General features: G+C 42.0%; 1 pseudogene; it reads right to left on the bottom strand.

The window, feature by feature from the left end:
* LOC102436106 overlaps nucleotides 1-13371 on the bottom strand; it is a 79501-nt pseudogene extending 66130 nt beyond the window's left edge.
* Nucleotides 13372-21735: the final 8364 nt, after the last annotated feature.

The following is a 21735-nucleotide window of genomic DNA, read 5'->3' as shown; positions in this document are numbered from 1 at the left end:
GAAACATAAGAAAAGAGCAGGCCCTCCGAGTGGTAGGCTTAGAAGCCCATCTCGCACTTCTGCTTCTTCTATTACCAAAACCAGGCACATGGTCAAGTCCAGAGACAGAGGCAGAGGACACTTCAAAGTTAAATGCCCAAGGGGGTGGATGCAGAGAGGGTAAAAGATCATTCACCCATCAGCAAGACCTATCATTCTACCTTGGAAATACTTTCCACACCTGTCCAATACTCCTTCTATCTTATTGCTACCACCACTTCAGTTCACCATGATCTCTCTTACCTATCACCACCTGACTGCTCTGTCCAAATCTTTCTTGTCCATTCCTTCTCAGACCATTCTCAATGCAGCAACGAGAATAAACTTAAAAAGAAAACCTGCTCTGACCACTCATTTAATTAAGTCTGCCAAATGGTTTCCTATTGTTCTCAGGATAAAGGTGAAAATCCTGAGTAAGGCCTGAATTGTTTTCAATTTTCAATTGAGGGGTTATTTTAAAGCAAATAGATGAACCTGGTGAAAGGGAGAAAGAGTGAAGAGGGAGTGTGGGAAAGAGAGGCTTTGTAATGACTTCCATGTGAGGACAGCCTGGGAGCCCTTTCTCCAACCTCATCTCCTTCCATCCTTTCTTTCACTCTATGTTTGGAACACATCATAATTCCCCAACTTGTACAGTATTTCAAGCCTGTGGGGTCTTACTTGGACTGCTCTGTGTCCAAGTAGAGAAGTCGAGTTCTTTATCCCTCCATTTGGTATGGCTTTAAAACCCTCTGCCTTATGCCCTAAAAAAAAAAGAGAGGAGAAGAGCGCAGATTGGTTTGGCTCAGTGGATAGAGTGTTGGCTTGCGGACTGAAAGGTCTCAGGTTCGGTTGAGAGAGAGAGAGAGAAGGAGCAGGTTTTTGGAGAGGGTGAGGAGGGGGAGAGGGTATTGTCTTTTGAGTTTAAAAGCTTAGGTCCAGGAAGAAGACAAAGTAATTTAGAATAATATTTTGTTAATCAAACCTGTTCTTTCCTCCTTCCTCCTTTCCACCTGAGGTTAGATAAAGTCTACAGAACTAGAGGATGAAGATGAGGAGTGTCTGAGAAGAAGCAAAAATTGTTGGTTCCTGAACAGGGGTCCTGTGGCTTGAACGTAGGGCCAATTCCTGGAGGCAGTGAAGGAAAGTAAACCTTCCCAGATAACTAGAGATTTAGGAGAAGGAGAAAGTTGTACTTTACTTCCAGGAAGGTCACAAGACTTTCCTGTCTAAATGAGGTGGAAGTGCAGCTGAGTGTTTCCTGAACATCTGAGATAGAGTCAGCCTGGAGGGATTTGTGGTCAGGCACAAGGGGCTAAGAATGGCTTAAGACTTGGAACCAACTGAATTATGGACATCTCAACAGATGCATACCAGAGTCTCCTTCTCCTGTTTTTTCCACCCTCTACCTCCGGACCTCAAGTCAACCTTACGGATGGGTCTCTGAATTGGTACACTAGGATTTTACTCCTATGTGGAATGAGGCTCATAAAATAAATTATGTTTGGTTGTTAAAAAATAACGTTTATTTCTTTCAACGCTTGATTTGTGGTCTGAGATTTCAACTACATGAAGAAAATGATCATTCCAAACATGCAAGTTGCATCTTATTTGTAGGTGGGCAATGGGAACTGAAACTGTTCTCTGGGCAGCCAGGTACTCTCAAGTGTGACCTTGGCATTTTCCCAGACTACAGAAATTATTACTGAAATCTCAATGACTGGGCCTATGGGAAGGGGAGAAAGGGAAGTGGAAGGAGTGGGTGGGGATGGGGATGTGTAATTAAACCACTCAAGTTATATTTTAAACTTTGAATATACTGTTCTGAGAGTGACTCTGGCCCTTTTGGAGGGGAAGTTCTGAGCACCTCTGAAACTTAATGTACCCAGCTGTTGCTAAGAAACAAGTGAGCTTAAATGCGGTATCAATGTCACCAGCTCCTGCTCAGAAGGCAAAAGGTACAGGAAAGATGTAAAATCATCAGAAAAGAAGAGACAGTTCCGTGTGATAGGCCATGGGTTATCACTGAAAATAATCTCATCTCTGAAAAAAATATAACTTCACATTTCAGTGTGTTTCATAATTGGCCCAATAAGGTAAGTATGCCAGTCCCTGAATAGTCTTTCTCTTTTGTGGAAGAGAAGTAAAAAGTTGGAAGAAAAAGAATAAAAGAGCCCTAGCTGGTTTGGCTCAATGGATAGAGCGTTGGCCTTCGGACTGAAGGGTCCCAGGTTCAATTCCAGTCAAGGGCACATGCCTGGGTTGTGGGCTTGATCTCCAGTGGGGAGCATGCAGGAGGCAACCAATCAATGATACTCTCTCATCATTGATGTTTCTATCTCTCTCTCCCTCTCCCTTCCTCTCTGAAATCAATAAAAATAATTTTTAAAAAAAGAATAAAAGAAAAAGTGAGCAGAAATAATCTGGAATAAATGACCTCATTAGAGGACATTTTGGAGGGGAGGTCAGAGTCAAATGAGTCTTTGGAATTAGATTGAGATTTGAATGTCAGTTTTGTCACTAACAAATGACCTTGGGCAAATATTTTTCACCACTCTATATGCCTTGAGTTTCCAATCTGTACAATGGGATGTGTTGTGTGAAGACCTCATGGATTTTGCTATTTTGGTTCTTAATGTATATTTTTAAATTGTTCATAATATTCATTTTTATTTCAATAACCCAATGTGGTTGATAGTCTTTAATGTGGTCCCCCATGTTCCCCACTTTCTGGTATGCACACCTTTGGTAATCCTTTCTACTTGAGTGTAGGTTGGACCTAGTGACTTGCTTCTAATGAATACAATGCAATAGAAATAATGGGATAACACTTCCTATATTAGATTCTAAAGTGACTATGGCTTCTGTCTTTGGTTCATTCTTTTTTTAAAATATATTTTATTGATTTTTTACAAAGAGGAAGGGAGAGGGATAGAGAGTTAGAAACATTGATGAGAGAAACATCGATCAGCTGCCTCCTGCACACCCCCTACTAGGGATGTGCCCGCAACCAAAGTACATGCCCTTGACTGGAATCAAACCTGGGGCCCTTCAGTCTGCAGGCTGATGCTCTATCCACTGAGCCAAACCGGTTAGGGCTTTGGTTCATTCTTTAGAGATCGCTTGCGCTGAGGGAAGTATCTGGCCATAGTGTGAGCAACTCTATAGAGATGTTCATGTGTTATGGTGAGGATCTAAAGACCTCAGTTCAACAACCCAGAGAAACAAGCATGCCAACAACCAGGTGAGTGAGCTTGGGAGTGTTTCTTTCATCCTCCATCAAGTCTTGAAATGCTGTAGCCCCAGGCAACAGCTTGGCTGCAATCTCATGAGAGACATTAAACTAGAGGCACCCAGCTAAACCATCCCCAGATTCTTGACCCACAGAAACTGTTAAGATAATAAATATCTGTTGTTTACAACTTCTATATTTTAGAATAAGTTGTTATACAGCAATATATAACTAATACATGGCTCAAATCCATCTCACAATTGGCCCAGTGCATTTCCAAACCCATCTTGTGGTTATTTTCCCAATTTCAGAATGCGTAATTAAAATAGACACACTCAGAAACCGGCAGAATCCCCACAGTGGTTCTCTGACACATAGAATGCAGGCTATTATGGTAGGAAAGACCAAGTGAAAGCCACTAGAACTGTGTCTACCTAGAAAATCGGTAAAACAAAAACAATACTGCATTCTTGAAAGAATTGCAAAGATTAGTGCCACATGAAAGGACTTGAAAGATGCAGGGGATGGGATTCAACCAGAATGACAATGAACTACCATAAACTTAATCAGGTGGTGACTTCAATTGTAGTTACTTTTCTAGATGTGGTTTTGTTGCTGGATCAAATTAGTACATTTCTGGCATGTAGCTATTAATCTGGAAAATGCTTTTTTCTTTGTACCTGTTGGTAAAAACCATCAGAAGCAGATGGCTTTCATCTGGCAAGAGAGCAAGACACCCTCACTGTGTAAGATGTCCTTCATTGATATCTAGTCTGCAAGGGATTTGATTGCCCTTCTTTTTCATAGGACATCACACTGATCCATTCCATTGATGGTATTATGCTTATTGGACATGATGAAAACTACTCTAGACACATTGCTAAGACATTTGTGTGCCAGAGAGTTGGAGATAAATCCCACAAAAATTCGAGGACCTGCCACTTTGATGAAAGTTCTAGGGGTCCAATTATATGGGATATGAAGAGATTTCTCTCCTAAAGTGAAGGGTAAGTTGCTGCATCCTGGTTCCTCCTAATATTAAGAAAGTGGCACAGTGCCTACTCTGCCTATTTGGATGTTGGAAGAAACATATATCTCATTTGGTCAATCTACTTTGACCCATTTATTGAGTGACCTAGAAAAGCTGCCTGTTTTGAGTGAATCCCAGAGTAGGCTCTGCAACAGGTCAAGCTGCTCTGTAAGCTGTTCTGTTAATTGGGCCATATGACTCAGAAGATATGATAGTACTTGAAGTATTAGTGGTGCATACATAGGGATGCTATTTGGAGCCTTTGTCAGGCCCCTATCCCATAGGTGAATCACAGTACAGACCTTTTGAATTTTTTAGCAAAGCCATGCCATTCTCTGTGGATAAGTATTATTTTAGAAGCAACTTTTGGCTTGTTACTGGGACTTAGTAGAAACTTAATGCTTGACCTTGAGCTACCAAGTTATATGACCCGAGCTGCTCATTGTGAACTGGGGTACTGTCTGACACACCAAGCCTAAGAGTTCAGCAAGTACAACAGTATTCCATCATCAAAAAGAAGTGGTATCCATGAGGTTGGACTTACGCAGGTCCTGAAGGCAGAAGTAAATTGCATGAGAAAATAGCCCAGATGTCCATGCCCCTTACTTCTACTTTCCTTCTTTCTCTCAATCACACTTATTTGATATGGATTTGCCTTTACTGCTTGTCTGCTTGCAGGACTTTTGCCAAAACTACCATTTGTGAACTGAGTGAATACTTTACCCAAAAACATGGTATTTTATACAATATCACTTTTGACCAAGGAACTTACTTCATAACAAATGAAGTGAGGTAATGGGCTCATGCTCATGGTTTTACCATGTTACCCATAATTCTGAAGCAACTGATGTGATTGAATGGTATAATCATCTTTTGAAGGCTCAGTTATGGCACCAGATAGGAGGCAACACCTTGTGGACCTTAAGCAGGGTCCTTCAAATTGTGGTGAATGTTCTAAATTAATATCTATATATATAAAGAGCCAGGATCCGTAACAACTGAAGGCTCGACCTAACAGGAAAGCCAGTGCTGGGTTGCCATGGTGACCCAGCACTGACTGCAGTTGGTGTCAGGGCAGCGACCCAGCACTAACTGCCAAGGGGGCTGCAGATTAGGCCTGGAGAGAGGCCTGCAGAGAGAGAGGCAGGGTCTGATCTGCAGCCTCAGTGGCAGCTGTTGATCAGCTGTTGCCTCTCTCTTTCTCTCCCAGCTTCACCAGCAGCCCGGCCTCTGTTTCTCTCCGGGCCTCCACAGGGCTGCTGATCAGCCCCACCTGGAGATGCTGACTGGCATAGAAACTGACCAATTAGAACCAAATCTGGGTGAAGTGCCAGGAGCCAATGGCTGCCTAGGAGGTGGAGCTTTTGATGCTGACTGGCATAGAAACCAACCAAGCAGAACCTAATCTGGGTGAACTACGAAGGCAGAACCTAAGGTGGGGGCTGAGGAGGGGTTTTAAGGGCAACAGCTGTTTGGTGTAAGGTGTAAGGTAGCAGCTCAATTTTTTAATGACCGGTTTGGCAGTACAGTGCATATGGCTGGCTATCAGTCCAGATATAGGGATTATGTGTTTTTGTCTGCCAAGAGCATCTCCTCCTGCTGAAAAAGGCCCCCCCCCGCCCCCGCCAATTTAAGCAATCCTATCCTATATAATCTATCTATACTAATAAAAGGGTAATATGCTAATTAGACGAGGTCAACCAGCCATCTTCCAGACGTCCGACTTCCTTCCAGACAAAGCCATGGTGGTGGGGGCCGAGGCAGAGGCAATTAGGGGCGATCAGGTCAGCAGGGGAGGGCACTTGGGGGCGAGATCAGGACGGCAGGGGAGGGCTGTTGGGGGCGAGATCAGGTCGGCAGGGGAGGGCAGTTGGGGGCGAGATCAAGTTGGCAGGGGAGGGAAGTTAGGGGCAATCAGGCAGGCAGGCAGAGGCAGTTAGGGGTGATCAGGCAGGCAGAGGGGTTAGGGGCAATCAGGCAGACAGGCAGAAGCAGTTAGGGGTGATCAGGCAGGCAGAGGGGTTAGGGGCAATCAGGCAGACAGGCAGAAGCAGTTAGGGGTGATCAGGCAGGCAGGCAGGTGAGCAATTAGGAGCCAGCGGTTCCAGATTACGAGAGGGATGTCCGACTGCCTGTGGGATCGGGCACCGGGCCACTAGTCCTATATAATAAAAGGCTAATATGTAAATTGTCTCCTCGACTGGGAGTTCAACCAGGGGGCGGGGCTGGCCCGCCAACCTCCCACATCCCCTCCCCCGGCCGGCCGGACTGATCGGCCCCCATCGAGGCGGGCTGGCCAGACCCCACCCATGCACAAATTCATGCACTGGGCCTCTAGTCCATTATATTGTTTCTCCCGTAGTAGGATTCACAAGTTTTCAAATCAAGGGGTAGAAATAGAAGTTGTTGCTCTTATTATTACCCCTCATGATTCCCTAGTACAATTTTTGTTCCCCATCCCCACAACTTCAGGCTCTACTGCTCTAGAAGTCTTAGTTCCACAAGGAGCAATGCTTTTTACTAGTGGACACAACAATGATTCCATTAAACTGGAAGTTGAGACTGCCACCTGGCCACTTTGGGCTTCTAAGGCAGGGGTGGGCAAACTTTTTGACTCGAGGGCCACAATGGGTTCTTAAACTGGACCGGAGGGCCGGAACAAAAGCATGGATGGAGTGTTTGTGTGAACTAATATAAATTCAAAGTAAACATCATTACATAAAAGGGTACGGTCTTTTTTTTTTTAGTTTTATTCATTTCAAACGGGCCGGATCCGGCCCGAGGGCCGTAGTTTGCCCACGGCTGTTCTAAGGCCACTGCATCAATAGGCAAAGAAGAAATTTACTAATACTGGTTTTGGCAATTGATGTTGGCTATCAAGGGGAAATTGAGTTGCTATTACATAATGAGTATGTCTGGAATGCAGGAGTTTCTCTAGGGCAAATGTTAGTACACCCGTATTTTGTAATTATTAAGACATGGAAAATTAAAACAATCTCCAATTCAGGTAGACCTGTTAGTGGCCCAGACCCTTCAGGAATAAGACTAGAAACCAGAAATGAACTGCAACCACTTGCATAAAAGAGGACTATGATAGTTATGAGTATTTTTTTCCTTATTTTGTTATGCATATGTTTGTATATATAGGGTGTTCCCAAAGATGTATATGCACACTTTGAACAATTATAAAGACAGTGTTTATTGAAATTCATTTCATCTTCAGAATTGAGCTATCAGCTGTTAAAGTATGTATACATTTTTGGGGACACCCTGTATGTTAACCAAAAATATTTCATTTTTTCCTTCTCTTTCATTTCCTCAACTAATATAAGATATGCTAAGTGTAAGTAACATATCTCAATATTTAATCTATAGTAAATAAAAATAAGCAAGTAAATAAAATTAAAAAAAAAAAAAAAGATTGCTCAAATAAAAAAGAAGATTTTTCAGCCCGGCTGGCATGGCTCAGTGATTGAACATTGACCTGGGCATATGCCTGGGTTTTGGGCTTGATCACCAGTATGGGGAGTGCAGGAGGCAAGCTAATCAATGATTTGCTTTCATCATTGATGTTTCTATCTCTCTATTCCTTTCCCTTCCTCTCTGAAATAAATAAAAATATTTTTAAAGAGGATTTTTCATTCTCCTTTGCTCAAAAGATTAACACAGGGGCTGGCAAACTATGGCCCAAGAGTTGGCCATTTGTTTTCATAAATAATGTTTTATTTGAACACAGTCACACTCATTTAGTTACATATTGTCTATGGTTGCTTTTGTGCTATAATGCTAGCACTGAATAGTTGCAACAAAAACCATGTGGTATGCAAAACCTAAAGTATTTGCTATCTGGCCCTTTAAGAAAAAGTGTTTTGAACCCTGGGTTAACATGTTTCTGGTTGTATGGGCATACTTGTGTTATGTTAGCCAGAAGCATGACTTTGTTATTATATTTATTTGGAGATTAAAAATGGAGATATGGCCCTATCGGGTTTGGTTCAGTGGACAGAGCATCAGCCTGCAGACCAAGGGTGCTGGGTTTGATTCCGGTTTGATTCCAGTCAAGGGCATGTACTTTGGTTGCAGGCTCCTCCCCTTCCCGGGCTCTGGTTGGGGATCATGCAGGAGGCAACCAACAATGTGTTTCTCTCCCATGAATGTTTCTCTCTGTGTCTTTCCCTCTCTCTTCTACTCTCCCTAAAAATCAATGGAAAAATTAACAAAAACAAAATAATAATAATTCTTTTTAAAAAAATGGAGCCCTAGCTGATTTGGCTAAGTGAATAGAATGTCAGTGAATAGAATGTCAGCCTGCGGACTGAAGGGTCCTGGGTTCAATTCTGGTCAAGGGCACAAGCCCCCCCATTCAGGGGGCATGCAGGAGGCAGCCGATCAATGATTCTCTCTCATCATTGATGTTTTTATCTGTCTTTCCCTCTCCCTTCCTCTTTGAAATCAATAAAAATATATTTTAAAAAATGGAGATATGCATGGGTGCCAAGTTGACAAGGGATGGATTATAGTGCTTTGTAAGGTGTCACCTTAGTTAGGCTGAACTACATTTCCCAGGATTCCCTTTCATGTATGTTTTCAGTTAGGCTGGACCACAAGCCAGATTCTCCTGGACAATTTGGAGAGTATAAGTGAAGCAATAGCCATTTTGTAAATTGTCTGCTAGCTCTCCTTGTTGGTGTGGGACAGTGGCCAAGATCGGAACTCTCCATCTTTTGAAACCTCTTCCACCTTCTCTTACTCCTCATTCAGAGGAGTTATTAGATGTTCTCATTCCTGTTGTAATGATCACTATTGCTTGCTAACATGCACTCAATGTGTGTGTGTGTGTGCTTGTGCATGTGTGCTTGAGCATGTGTACGTGTGTGTGTGCGTGCGCGCGCGCATGTGTGTGTGTTTAGCTCTGTGACAAGAAGCCCAGGCTTCTGCATGACTGAGGTCAGAGGCAAGAACTGACATAAGTTTTAGCCCAGTGGTCAGCAAACTGCGGCCCCTTGAGTGTGGCTCTTCCACAAAATACCCATGTGCGGGCACGCACGTACAGTACGATTAAAACTTCGTGGCCACACTCAAGGGGCCAAAGAGCCGCATGTGGCTCACGAGCCGCAGTTTGCCGACCACTGTTTTAGCCTGTCCTCATATGCTCCAGCTTGTGCTTGTGGGTTCCAACTTGTTCTTGTTCTTCCCACTTTGCATCCTGACTGCCTGATCCAAGAACTTCAAGTTGCAGTATCAGATGCAATGACAGCAGCCTTACAGATACTGTTTAACCAACTCCCATGACTGCATAAGATCCCATCTCTGTATTTAAGAATAACAAATTCACATATTTTTTTTCCTAGGGGATCAACCTCTCTAACTAAACCCCAACTGATAATACCTAATAGTCATTTATAAAGGTTTTTGAAAATTTCAAGTAAGTAGATTTTTTTTATTATTATTTTGCTATCCTTCTGTTAATTTCTAAGTCACATTGCATTTTGGTCATTAAAAGTGCTTGCATGAAAACTGGGGTTTTTGTTGTGTGTGTGTTTTTTTAGTATGTGCAGATTTTCTATATGACCTAATACATGGTCAAATGTAACTGTTTCAACATGTTTCAGAACAATGTGTAATCTCTGTTGAGTGCAAAGTTCTATATAACTTGTTAGTATGCTATATAAATTCTTGATATACCTAGCTAATTTTTGTCTATTTGATCTATTTTAGAGAGAAGTATATTAATATTCTCTAATATGATAGTGGCCCTGTGAATTTCTTCTTGTACTTCTAGCATTTTTGCTTTATACATATTTGAAATTATATTGTTAGGTGCATAAAAATTCATGACTGGTATAGCTTCCTGATAGACTGTACATTTTATCCAAATGAAATACCTATTTTTACCCCTTTTAATGTGTTTATACCTTATTAATATTTGCCATTACAACTTAATTAGTAATTGAAATAATATATAAAGTGCTTAGTTTCATGCCTGAGCAATAATAAGCAGGCAATAAATGATAGCTGCTTGCAATTATTATCATTACAATTATTATTATTCTGTGTCCCACTGAGTTCAGGTTGCCTTGTCTCTTTAGAGGAAAAGAGGGGGAAAAGAGCTGAAGGACTCCTGGCCAAGAAAAAGAGCAACTGCCTCTCAGGCACTGCATAGTGATGCTTAGGGCTTCTCTTCTCCTGAACAAGGTGATGGAAACTCCAGGGAAGAGAGGCCTCAGGCTTGGACAAATCACCAGATAGCCTGCCAAGAGAGCTCTGCTAAGCAGCCAAGAGAATATAACAGAAACAGATTTTCTTGTTGGATTTTGGCCTTTCTGCTTTTGAGGCCCAACTGAAACTAGGAAGGAAAGAAAAGCAAAACAAGGTCAGACCCAGTAGTAGATGTGTTCCTGTGTTTGGAAGATCAGAATGATCTCTTTAGAAATCCTCTTGGATTTTGGCTCATACAGGCCTATAAGAACAATGCCCACAGCAGTAATAATTGTCCACCCTCAGTGGAATTCTCAGCTCTGCCAAATTTATCTAAGGTTGTGGTCTCACTTCCTACTCCCCACACATATCACTTCCTACTCCCCACACATATCTCTCAGGTCTGCCCTGTAGTTGGGCCCATATCTGTTTTATTAGATTGCCTCGTTTCTGTTGTGATACTCACTATTGATTGCTAACATGCATTCAGCGTGTGTGTGTGTGTGTGTGTGTGTGTGTGTGTGTCTATCTTTGGAACCCCAAAATTAGGGTAGCCTTGCTAACTGGCCACTTGATTGCTTAAAATCCCTCCACCCTAAATTCCTTTCTTCACCTGCCTAAAAAATTTCACTCCTCTTTACAAAGTGCACAGACTTATAACATGAGACTGAGCAATGCTTGTTGCCTGAAATTCATAGAATCATAAAAGGTTAAAGCTTGAAGGTACCTTAGAGATTAATTAATCTAATCATCTCATTTCACTGAAGAGGGAAGTATAGTTCAGAGAGGTGAAATGATTTGCCCCAAATCACACAACTAGTAAAAAGCAAGGTGGGGCTAGAACTCAGCTCAGAGCCACTGTGCTAGGAAATGGGATTTGATAGTGGGATGATTGCAAGGGAGAAGTAATTTGGGAATCCCAAATGCTGGATGTCAGCATAAACCTGATTAGAATACCAGGACAAGGTTGCTTTGAGCAGCGTGGAGTGTCCAGGGCAGGAGAAAATGGGTTCCCGCAGGTGGGAATGGATGAAATGGAGCAGGCACATGGTCTCTGCTGTTCTTGCCCTGCTACTAACCATACAAAGTACATATATATATATATATATATATATATATATATATATATATAATTGATTGATTTTAGAGAGAGAAAGGAAGGGAGAGAGAGAGAGAGAGGCATCGATTTGTTGTTCTACTTTCTATGCATTCATTGGTTTATTTCTTATATGTGCCCTGATGGGGGATCGAACCTGCAATCTTGGCATATCAGGATGACATTCCAACCAACTGAGCTACTGGACCAGAGGACACACAACGTACTTTGAATAGTAAATCCCAAGTACAACAGCAGCACAGCAACAATAATTATGACTCTTATTTAAATAGTATTAAAAACCTTTTCATACATATCATCATGTAAGCTCACTCCATGAGGAGTAGCTACTAGTATTATTCTCATTGTATCTTAAATACTTCTCTTTTAAATAAAGTAGAAGATAAAATCAAGGCCAAGAAAAGTAGGAAAATATATGGAAAATCGATAATCTACTTTTGGGAGTCTAGATATGCTGGTTGTCTGTCATCTCTACCCGCCCCCGTCCTAAGAGAATCCTAATTTTGTTCAGTTTTCTCTCTTCCCTTCACATCTGTGTGCCTTGGGGAAGATGACCACACCCCCAAGTTCTAGAAATGAGCTAATTGACTTAAGGGTAAATCCATCTCTTTGGCAGTGACTGGTTTGTAAATGTGCATGCTAATTGGGCCACTGGTGTGTGTGTGTGTGTGTGTGTGTGTGTGTGTGTGTGTGTGTGTGTAGGGGGGTGTAGTGTTTAGGGAAGGCTTTCTTCACTCTTCTGGTAGAGCATTGGAGCTTCTTTATTTTCCCTTTAGATGGGAATGTAGAATCATGCAGTTCCAATCACTACAGAATCATGAGGCAAGGCAGCTTCAGGATGAAGCTGACAGATGACAGCAAGCCAGATAAGTAGAAAGAATCTGAGTCTTTTAGGATCTCATTGAGTTACTGAAGCAACCAAACTTAAAGCTTGCCTTACTTTTGGACTTGTGATTAAGTGAGCTAATGTATTTCCTTTAGAGACCAGTTTGGGGTAACTTTCTATTTCCTATAGGTGAAGGCATCTTACAGCAGGGTCCTGGGATGAACTTCATGGCTGAGAATAAATTCAGCTTACCTCTGTAGAGAGTGACTTTGCTGGTCTTTATGGTACATTCAAATACCTCTCTTTTATATAAACACTAGGGGTCCAGTGCACGAATTCGTGCACCTTGAAAGGAACTGTGGGCACAAGGCAGTGGTAGGCACAGGGGCGGATCTCGGCCCATTCTCCATGCCCCACCTGGCCCCTCCTGCTGTGGCCCCCGGTCCCCTGTCTGCCGGCAGCCCCGGTCCCGCCACCGCTGCTCCCACGTGCTGACAGCGATGGCCCTGCTCGCACCCGCTGAAGGCGCAGAGTGATTGGGGTCAGCGCCAGCAGCAGGTGCAAGCGAGGCGGCGCCATCAGCGGGTGCGAGTGGCAGCTGCTGCCCTGATCACCCCTCAGGAGCAGGGGGAGGTGGAGAAGCCCTCAGGGGCAATCAGGGCCGGCAGCTGCTGTTGGCACCCACTGATGGTGCCGAGCAATTGGGACCAGCGTCAGGCACCAGCAGCAGGTGCGAGCAGTATGAGTGGCGGCTCCGGCACCGGCAGCGGGTGCGAGTGGGGCTGGCGCCGGCAGCAGGTGCAAGTGCCAGGCGCTACTGCAGTGCATGGGAGCAAAGAATTTTCAATAACCACCAGAGATTTGCCCCGATGGCAGCGACTGGTGCTCTGCCTTGGTCTGGTGCCCCGGCTCACCTGCTCCACCATCCCACCACGGGTGACATCCGCCATGTTCCACACATGCCTCTGGTGGTCAGCGCACGTCATAGTGACTGGTTGTTTGGTTGTTCTGCCATTCAGTCTATTTACATATTAGCCTTTTATTATATAGGATAAAGCACAATACTTTTCTTATAAATCCTTAAATATATTGTGAGAGTCAATATTCCTGTATGGGTTCTAAAGGATGCCAGCTTTGAGCCAGACTAACTATTCAATTTCTGGCTCCATCACTTCATGTGACCTTAGGTAAGTTAATTAGTGTGCCTCAGTGTGCTCAATTGCAACACTAGGTTAGTAATAATGCCTAAGTATACAGTTATTGAGAGGATTTAAAAAATTAATATGTGTAGAGAGATTAGAAATGTGTCTATATAATAAAGACTCAAACATTTTAATGTTTTTTATTGGGAAAAGTAGAAAGAACAATTTAAATATAATTATCAATAATATATGCTACTAATAATATATACTAATGTGCCCTGGTATTTTTATTAATAAATTACCTGTCATGTGCCAAGCATCTGAGTAGGTATTTTATATATTTTTTTCTAATTCTGATAATAAATCGGTGAAGTAGGATTGATTTACTTCATTTCCAGATGAGGAAATTGATATTCACAGAGGCCAAACGTTGTGGCCAAAGTTACATAGCCAGTGACTTCAGAGCCATGATTTGAACCCAGGTATAACTCCAGAACTCCTTCCCTTTCCATTCCACCATGCAGCTTCCCAAAGCACCTCTTAGTAAATCATCTTATTGGGGGACAATGAATTGAGGGGCAGGAGCAACCCTCAGCAAGAGCAAAGAAAAAAAGAGTGCAAACAGAAAGTAAGCCACAAAAGAAATAGAAGTGTTTGGAAATGCTAGGAAAAGACTCAGACCTATATTGAAGTTATCCCCTGAACTCTGTGCCCTTTTCCAAAGTGCACAGACTTGTAACGTGAGACTGAGCGATGCTTTCTCTGAATGATGGTTTACAGGTCTGCGGAGATGGAATGTACTGGGGATTCTCTGAGAATGGGGCAGTAAGGAATAAGTGAAGGGGTGGAATTAGAAATTCAAATGGCATCTGATGAAATCACTTTTGACTCCAGAGTTAATAACCCCAAGTTGGCTCATTGCTCTAAATCTTGAGCTCCCTCTCAAGTGTACTATATATTAAGTGCCAGAAATTATTGATCTCTCCTTTCATACAGCTAGTATATCTCCCCACCACTGAAACGGAAAGAAGCAATAAGTGCTGAATAAGATGTTTCTTCTGGAAAGACCAATAGTGAACATATTCTAAAGATGAGGCAGGAGTGATGAATATCTTTTTGAAAAATGGAGACCTGTTGTAGGAAGATCTGCTCTGGAGGATCTGCTAGGGAATTTTTTTATTTGGGGAGTTCACCTAGGCACATTCACTCAAATAGTAAAATGAGAATGGTATTTGCAAGAATTTAGAAAGGTCTCCAAACTCCTTTCTTCTCAGAATAGATTATTGCAAATGTTCCAGATAGCTCTTTAGAGCTTCATTTGAAGACCTTGACATAAGTCCAAAGCAAATCTATGCCTTAAAAGTTGTATTGGTAGAGTAATTAGGAGTTACACGATGTTTGCAATTCCTCATTTGATGAGAAATTGGGGAAAGCTTGTTCATAACCACATTATTGCAGCCCTTTGAAAAAACATTAGTAAATTCTGGCTTCTGTCCTTGGTTAGGTTAACATAATTAGCAGTATGTAAGCTAAGGCTTGAGGGTTAAATCAACTAATAGGAATAGAAGAATGCAAGGCATGACAGAGCCCAAGTCCTAGAGTTAATTGCCAGAGGCAAAGTGACTGGCTTCTGAATAGGCCATAGGCCAGTGGTAATCAGAATGATCCAATCTACAGAGGTCTTTGGTGTTGGTTAATTGTGTATGGGATTCCTGGGATAGAAAGAAATGGGCAGCATGATTTTCAATTATCTTACCCCCAAAGAGAGTCACAAAACCTCACCCAATTTCTAGATTTGCATGAATTCACAATGCAGACCTTCTAGAGTGAAGATGTGGTCAATTATGCATGAGTGTGGCATTTACACCAATGTCACAATAACAAACTGTGAATCTTCCTTTTTGTCTTTCCTCATAGATCTGAAACCACTTAGTTGCAAATGTGATCAAGAGAAAGGGAAACACTCAAAACATTCAGGGGTTCTTCAACACTGACCCTGGTCTTACACTAATTTCTTGGGACCCAGAACCACATTAGTATTGAGACTTATGCAGGACAGATAGTAAATGGAATTTTGACCCAGTGCACCTCATGGTAGGTCTGTAGGATCCCAAATTCTCTTTCCATGGTTATTTACCCATTACCTAAGGACACAAATAGAATTAGACAACATAAGCAGCTGGAAGAATTCTTACATTAATTCCTTGACTCAGGGAGTATGGGCTATTGTACTAGGAAGGGCAAAGTGTAAGCTCTGGAAGCACCCTCTAATTAGCAAAATACTTACAGAAAATCAATATTACCTCATTATACCTGTTACTACCACTAGCAATATATTGTACAACTGTTTGTTTGTATATAGTCTCTTTTCCTCTCTAGAATAATTTCCTTGAGGGCAGATATTTTGCCTGCCCTGTTCACTGTTCTACCCTTATACCTAGAACAATGACTGGCACATAATAGGAGCTCAATAAATATTTATTGACCAGGTGGTTGACTAAACTTCTGAAGGAAATTTCACAAATCAATGCCATCATCAAAAATTTGAAAGTTACATCTGTGGTAATTCTTACTACATTCTTATTTTAGTGAAGATGGATGGGTCTTAGAGTATGAAAGTGAATTATTATAATCAGCTGGTATTTCCAACTGCAACTTTTGTTCAAAATGTGGTGTTCTTACTAGAGCTAATCAATACCACTGGCACATGGAAAACAGCCAATAATCTAGCAAACACTTTTATATCTTCCCCTCACATCACCCGCCTCAGCCTAACAAATATAAACACCTGAGACAGGTTGCTTTTTCTTGGCAAGGACAACAGTATCACTTTACTGTCCTACCTCAGCTCTACATCAAGTTTTTGCTGCTGTACCATATTTGCTGTACTGAACCATACCCATCTCATTATACTACAGGACATCATTCTGCTTTGTTCAATTGATGACATCATGCTTATAAGACTGTATTGCCAGGCTGGTGTGGCTCAGTGTTTGAGCATTGACCCATGAACCAGGAGGTCATGGTTCACTTCCCGGTCAGGGCAAATGTTCAGGTTGCAGGCTCAATCCCCAGTAGGGGGCTTGCAGGAGGCAGCCAATCAATGTTCTCTCATTGATAATTTTATCTCGCTATCTCTCTCCCTTCCTGTCTCTCTAAAAAATCAATAAAAACATATTTTTTAAAAAAGACTGTGTATTAGTTAACTATTGTTGCAAATCAAATTACCCCAAAATTTAGTGGCTTAAAACAAATAATTATTTATTTATCATGGTTTTTGTGAATCAAAAAATTGAAACAGGAAAAAGTAGGGAGGGTTTACCTCTCTTTGATGAGTGGAGCCTCAGCTGGAACAATCCAAAGGCCTCTTCACTCATGTAGTCGTCTGGCAGTTGATACTGGTTGTTAGCTAACTAGGTTCCAAGGATAAGTGTGAAGGAGGGGGTGGAGAGAGAGAGAGAGAGAGAAAAGAAAATTCACTCTTGTGCTCATAGCCTAGCTAAGTAGACAGACATTAAATGTCATTTCAATTGTTATGAGGGTTATATGCTTGCAGAGCACATTCCAAAATGATTTAGTTTTGTCTAAGGAATCAGGGAAGTCCGCCTTGGAGAAGTGACATTTTAAGTTGAGATTTGGAGAATGATGAAAAATTAGCCAGGTGAAAGGAACAAGTAGTGCAAAGGTCCTGAGGTATCAAGACAATTGAACTTCCAGAAGGGCAGGAATGTTGATAATGAAGGGGACAGTGGGATGAGATAAACCTGGGAAGTTAGGTAGGGACCATACTGCCCTGAGTTTGAGAGTCCACATTAAGGATGAGGATATCTACAGGTCCCCAACAACAATTTTTAAAAAATAAAAACTGATGCAGAGAATGGGTTAAAGAGGGACAAAGTAGATGTGGGTGTCCATTTAGGGGAGCACTATAGGAGTCTAAATGGAAAGGTGATGTGGCAGTGGCAGCGAGAGACAATCAGGAGGTTAGCAGATAGGACTTGGCCAGTGACTGGACAGATAACAGAGGAATCAATGAACACTGTCCAAGGGACAAATTTTTCAGTGGTGTTGGTGGGTGGTGTGTGTAGATTATTCATTCTGCTTTAGACATATGGAGTTTTAGGTTCCTGTGAGATATTCAAGCAGAATTATTCAAAAGGCCTGAAACTCAGAGAGTTGGCTGGGCTCTGAAGGTGGCCGTGGGAGTCTAGACATACATGCTGCAATTAAAGTTCCTGAATGAATCAGATGGCCAGGGCTAGAGTGTAGTGAAAGTCCAGGGAATCCCAACATTTAAGGGGCAGGGAGAAGTGGAACCAGCAAAGGTCCCTGAGGAGGAGTAGTGGGGGGAGGAAGAAAACCTGGAGAGTATAGCATCACTAAGCCAAGGAAATGGTGTTTTTAGAGGAAGTGTTAAGTGGAATTACTGTTTTAATTAGGATAATTATAACCCTTATCTCACAGGAGTCTTGTGAGGATTAAATGAGATAACATACACACAAAATATTTTAGTAATTCATAGAGGTTTGCAAATATTGGGTATTCTCTTTAGCAGAGGAATGGGATTGTATAGGCTAAGTGTTGGGGGAGGGAAGAAGAAGGCTAGGATGTTCTTTCTGAAGTAATTCCCTAGTACCTAATGCGTCTAAAGCAAACTTACAATCAATTATTGACATTTGGGGCCAGCCAGTCTTTGATACAGTGCAATGTAATTTTGGAAACCAGGAAAAACTCCCTTCCTCTAAAAAAAAAATCAAAAAAAAAAATCTCTACCTGCTTAATATTGCTTAAAAATCCCTTCCAGGGAGACCTACAAAACCATTTCTTTCTATGATAAAAGGTTTTAAGATGCAAATACCTTGGGCAGTTACCACAGCAAAGTGAAGGAGATAGTTAAATATAATTATGTTATCAGATCCTTTAAAAAATCCAAAAACTTCAGGAAGAAGCAAGGAGAGGAAGGAGGGCTTGATTACTGAGGGGGATAAAGGAGAGTTGGAAGACGTCCAAAGCAAATTTCGCTGACCTCTCAGTTTCATAATTTTGCTTCAGGTGGGATCTGTTTATCTTCACATCTTTCTGGGAAAAATACAACTTTTGTGCAAATGTATGTGATGTCCATCCAAATGGCCGGTGCTGGCCCTTACCTTAGCAGAAACTATGCATCTCTACTGTGTGTTCCACAGGAATCTATTCTTCTCTGGCAGGTGTAGATGACCTAATGTCTAGATAGTAAATTCAACAGATTCCCAACACTGCCCCTTTTAGGATGCAGGTTGCTGTATTAAATCACTAAAGCTGGCTCTTTAGGAATAGTGCACCTGGGAACTAATTCCGGGAAACTGATCTCCCCTTTACCTTCCCAGTAAGCACTCAGGAATGTGCTGGGTTGTTAGGTTACTTGTAGGCAGGTCTTAAGCTAGTCTCCACAACAGAAGGAATGATTAACAGAATGAGAACAAAAAGGGAGCTTCTGAAGACACAGATGGGCTCCTCAGACAATCTGGTGATTTCATAGCATGGGCAGCAGGGCACTGAGGGTGAAGACCCTCTGAAGGTTGACAGGCTGTTGAATTCCCAGTGTCCTTTGTTAGGGCCTATGAGGCTATATCTGTAAATCACTGTCATCCGCACAATCAGTCTATATGCAACTGTTACTTTTCTGGGGACCATCTTGTCCTTTAAATACATTAAACCCATAAAACTATTTGTCACAATGGGGTTCTAAGTAATTAACCGAGGATGGCCCTTTAATTAAACTCAACTACATTTACACTTACTAAGTACCTACTATGTGCACTCAGATTGGAGGCCAGAGGAGCAGAACAGTTCTTGACCTCAAGAGGGCTTGTCACAGTTGCATTGGGAGACATCAGGCTCAACCAGCAACCTCTCTCCCAATGCTATACATGCATCTCTTTCCTGATGCCCACCCCATCCCAGATCCTGGTTTTGAGACAGATCTGCTAAAGAAGTTCCAGGGGGCCTCAGGCTCATTCTGACTGCTGGTCCACTTCCTGTCTGAGCTCAGCTCTGGTAACCAGATGCTGCTGCTGTCTCCTCTGTGCCTGGGTACTGCCTTGGATTCTGCCTACCATCTGCAGGACGAGCCTCTGATTTTTCCTCATTAGGAAGAATGCCATTATCTCTTTAAAAAGTTTTTCAATTGATTTTTAGAGCGAGGGGAAGAAGAGAGAGAGAGAGAGAGAGAGAGAGAGAGAGAGAGAGAGAGAGAAGAGAAACATCAATTGGTTGCCTCCTCCTCATGGGGGATCGAGTGAGAAACCTGGATGGTGATGGTGGGAATATTTTGTTATAGGGTCAGTGAAGATTTTTTCCCCTCTAGTCCTATTTCAGTTTGTTTTCTTTATCAAACACTTTGGGCATTCAATTCTTGCAACTCATGAGTTCCCGTATATTTATCTCCTGAGAAAATTCACAGAAGATATTTGCAAATGGAAAATAATTTGCTAGTATTTTCCCCCTTTTTGGCACATGAATAAAGTGAATGTTCTGACAAATTCTGTATCTCTTGCTTTGCTGACTGTTTTGACCAATATTTGTCTTCAGCAATTTCATGGCAGTTATTTTTTTTTTCTCACAAAGAAATACGTGTGTGTTTTTTTCACATTTAAGAGGCACAAATTGTTGCTTCCACTTTTCAAAGGCGATGTGGTGTTTCCAGATTTAGAAAGACACTTCCAGCTGCCAAGCTCTGTCAGACTCAGCCTTGGCTTAACAAGGAATGTTTCTGTTTTTCTTAGGCAAAGAAAAAAAAAGTAAAACCTTCAAATTATTTAAGTATCATTCAGTTTAGTTTAGGGGCCAAGAGAGGGAAGACAGTCACATGAAAATCTGGAGGAATAAGCTTGGATTGAGGACCTGGACCCAACTACCAAATGCTGTGCCTGGCTTTGCACAGGCTGGTTAAGCCTCTGAGCATTTCCTTGTTGGTGTAATGGGAAGATTGAACTATATGGTCTTTGGAGTCTATTCTAGTTCTAAATTTCTGTGATTCAATTTATTATTGTTACTCTATTGTTTCCTGAGTTTTTGCATGTGTATACTCTCTCTAAGGGAGGGAGACTATTGTTTTATTATAATGAAGTGGCCAGGGACAATGGGAATGTATTGTTAGGCAATTTTTGACTGACTATTAAGGCTATGGGGGATGACAAGTGGTTAATACTGGGACAGGAAATGAAGCAGTCTTGGGCAAGGAAGGGAGGCACTTCCTCTCCTCTCCAGGAATCTGATCTGACTGATCATGGAAGAAGTCTGGTTTGGGGTATATCTTGTGGCTACTTTGGAACCTCTACTGACCTGGTCATCCAGGTTGCATGGCATTTCTTAGCAGGAGAGGATTTTGAGTATGTGATATTTTCCTAAAGATCTGTACCACTGGTGTCTGAAGCATCTGAAGTTGATGAGGCACTGGGAAGAAGTAGTGTTCCTGTCCCACTGCCAAATTAGCGGTAAACCTCAGAATCAATGGTGATTCCTCATGGAACAGGACCAGTACTAGGCTGCTGGCTTTGGTGGCAAGTTGGCCACACCAACCTCAACTCTCTCTGCCATGGATCTCAGCCACTATAGCACTTCTTTTAGCTAACGAACTTGACGGGCTCCCTGTTTTCAGCAGTTCTGCAGTGAAGCCATGGTGCAGCAAAGATGGTGGAGGATGGTTTCTTCTGTCAGACAACATGGATTTTCTTTGAAGTGATTTGGGTGTGGGCTTCTTCTTCTTTTTTTTTTTTAAGTAATTCTTTATTGTTGAATGTATTACATATGTCTCCCCTTTCCCCCCCATTGACCCCCTCCATCCCCCCCACCTCTACCCCAGGCCTTCAGCACCCTATTGTCTGTGTACCCATGGGCTTCTTGAATATGTCATAGGCAGGAAACCCCAGGAGAGGAGAATGGATTTCCTGCCCTTGGAATGGAAGTGCAGAATTTTACTGATTTGATTATAAAAAGAGATATCATCTTATTTTGAGTTACAAGTGGATGAAGTAGAACATACAATTATACCATATTTTTTGTTTGTCCCACAGATAACAATTATTCAGTAAATGCTTATGGAGTGAATGAATGAAAGAATAAACCAATGTCAAATAAAAACTGAAGATAAAGGAGTTCTGTTGGCCATTAGCTGTTTTTCTTGATTCATCC

The sequence above is a fragment of the Myotis lucifugus genome, unplaced genomic scaffold (assembly GCF_000147115.1).
Source record: "Myotis lucifugus unplaced genomic scaffold, Myoluc2.0 scaffold_6, whole genome shotgun sequence".
Lineage (NCBI taxonomy): Eukaryota > Metazoa > Chordata > Mammalia > Chiroptera > Vespertilionidae > Myotis > Myotis lucifugus.
This window is presented reverse-complemented; position numbering and strand designations above follow the sequence as displayed.